The 2845-nt window shown below is 32.8% G+C and overlaps 1 long non-coding RNA gene across 1 annotated transcript; it reads left to right on the forward strand.

Moving 5' to 3' along the window:
- Positions 1 to 1423: 1423 nt before the first annotated feature.
- Positions 1424 to 2210, forward strand: LOC107564935 (uncharacterized). The gene is made up of 2 exons (XR_001606305.1): positions 1424 to 1523; positions 2130 to 2210. It is a non-coding gene; the product is annotated as an uncharacterized lncRNA (long non-coding RNA).
- Positions 2211 to 2845: the final 635 nt, after the last annotated feature.

Below are 2845 nucleotides of genomic sequence, written 5' to 3' on the forward strand. Positions count from 1 at the left end.
TTTATTAACTACATAAACACTTAAACTAGTCTAACATACTACATAAACACACACGCATACAGTTGGTATAGGAAAGGGTTCAAACTTAAGCAGTAAAGAGCAGAGAAATAAAGAATGAAGTTATGGAACCATTTGCATATTCAGCAGATTTACAGCCTGAAGGGAACATCAGATTCTTAGTTCAAACACACCTTTGTAAAAAGGTGCAAATGATACCTAATGTATCAATTAATAAAACTAAGTTGATACTTGCATGTCTTGTCTGTCTGAAAGAGAGGTTTGATGCAATCTGAAGGTTCAAGTAACCTAAGTAACCTAAGTTTTTTGATGAAAAAGAACCAGTTTGAGTCCGAGAATCTTGGTGAATGGAAAAGTCAAGGCCGAAGCCTGAGCATCTTCTCAAAACCTAACAGAACCACCGAATAGGGTGGGTCACTGATGTGAGGCCTTTAAGGTCTGAGAAGATTCACGCCTCTCAAGATGGGCTTGTCCAATGAGAAAGGCTGAAATCCCAAGTGGGAGTTTATCATTACTGGAGGGTTTTATGACCCTTTGTGTGAGGGCATGGTAATTTGCAAATGGAACTCGAGTGGGGGCGTGATGAAAGAGTACTAAATGTTCTTAGAACACTAGTTCTAGTAATTAGTAGAAAAGTCCATTTCTACTGTGCATTGTGTCTCTTCCTATGGAAAAGGTGGTGATTTTCGTTACTCACATTCCTTTGGGGCCATAAAACCAGTGATATCAGCATTAGTTGCCATGGGGACCAGGGGGGCCTGGTGTTGTTCGCAGACATCCTGGCGCCCAGTTTATTGGGTGAGGGGTCTTTGACGATTTGTTAATCTAATGAATAACTGATTTGTTAAACAAAATCAAAAATTGTGTTTTTGATTGGTCCAGACGCTACATACCTTTGTAATACACTGATAACCACCAAATGCAGGTGGTGATGAAAAAGTCACACGATGATCCAAAGCCCATCACAAGCAGCTTTTAAAAAAATAACATATATAGAAGGTTCACAGTGTCATTCACACAAACACTAAACACCATCACAGTAACACACATGAAACTGAAATAATGCAATAAACATTAATTTAACAACATTAGGAGTAACACACAACCCTAATATACAAAACTGATATGAAAAACTAAGAAGAAACATAGTTATTTCAACAAAAAAACATCAAATTTGAAATGTAACGCAGGGAATTGTGGGAAGTTCAATTTACGGTTATTCACTGTAAATTATACTGTCTTTTTCACTTCCAAAAACGGTATACTACCGTAAAATTAATGTCCAATACATGTAATGTCCAATACAGTTTTTCACCGTATATAGTAGGGAAATTTACCATTAACCACACTGTTAAAAATTTACTGTAAAATTTACAAGAGTACTGTAAATCAATAATTACAATTGTACTGTAAAAATACAGCACACCGCTGTATAAATATGCTGTAAAATTATGTTGTTTTTTTACAGCTATCCCTGTAAGATTACAGTAGCAATGTTTACAAATGTGAGTGAAATTACAAGAGCAACTGTGAACTTGTACTGCTATACATACATTTTACATTAAATTAGGGCATTTGTTGTGAAATTCAATTCACAAAATTAACTAGTTGAGATTTTTCACTGCTGTGATAGTGTGTAAACCTACTTTTTCCTGTAATTTTCAGTGGTGTTTTTTGTCAATTTAATGTGTAATGTGAACAATAAAACTTTCAAAATAACAGGTTTTCATAAATGTAACAATTTATTGTACAATAATGTTCATTTAACATATGTACACCATTTTCCAAAACATATTTGGAGACACAAAAATGGAGATTGCACATTAAACCAAAGGCTTTATCCTTGGGGGAAAAAAGAAAAAAAAACATCCCTACAGTGGGACTGAACTTCATTCATAAACTTAGTTTAAATAAACACAAAAGAAAGGGTCTGAACTGTGCCTACCTTTAAATAGCCAAATCCATGAAGGGGCAAGACATTGCATGTACATTAACTATTCCATTGGAACACTTTTTTTTTAAAATGGCAAACCATTCAAAGTCCATTAGCCTCCGCAGCAGTGTGCATACATGTGGGTTCATTACTTTAATTTTCTTATCTCTCTTTCCAGCAACTTTTGATCCAGTTTCCAGGTTAATGCCCACAATTCCTCTGTGAAAAAAAACACAACATCAGATAAAATAAAAAAAACTGCATATACTCAAAGAATATAATTAATTTAAGTGTCATTTTAAAATCACATTTTCCTTATTATTTAATTTATTGAAGAGATAGGGCCAAAGAAAATATTTCCAATAGTTTCACTGACCAAGTTAATTGTATTTATTGAAAATAAATTGATTTTGATGGCTGCGACATCCTGCAAAAAGGTGAGACAAATAATTTCTTTTATTTATCTTATTATATTGACTTTTTATTTTTGTTATTTATATGCCCTTTTTTCCTGTTATTTTTGTTATTATTTTTTCTAATCATTTAATTTTTTTTATGGTTCTGCATTGTTTGTATAGTTTTATATTTGTTTGCATATTTTGTAATAGATTTTTTTATAAAATATTTTTGCTGGACTTTCGTTGTATGTTCTCAATTCAGTGTGCAGTCAGCATTTTTTTGCTGTTTGAAAACTTTTCCAAAAAACATCTAATCCTGATAAGCCATCCAAACCTGTAAACCTAAAAAAAAGTAATGGAAATTTGGATGTCTACAATAAATATTAAGAGTTTATGTTCTGACATACCTCTGAATAATTTCGAGGGTGCAAAAAGATATATAAACTAAAAGATAATGAAGACCATGGTTACTAATGAGTTAGGGCCAAAGAAAATA

This window comes from Sinocyclocheilus grahami, unplaced genomic scaffold (assembly GCF_001515645.1).
Source record: "Sinocyclocheilus grahami isolate Dianchi unplaced genomic scaffold, SAMN03320097.WGS_v1.1 scaffold971.1, whole genome shotgun sequence".
Classification (NCBI taxonomy): Eukaryota; Metazoa; Chordata; class Actinopteri; order Cypriniformes; family Cyprinidae; genus Sinocyclocheilus; species Sinocyclocheilus grahami.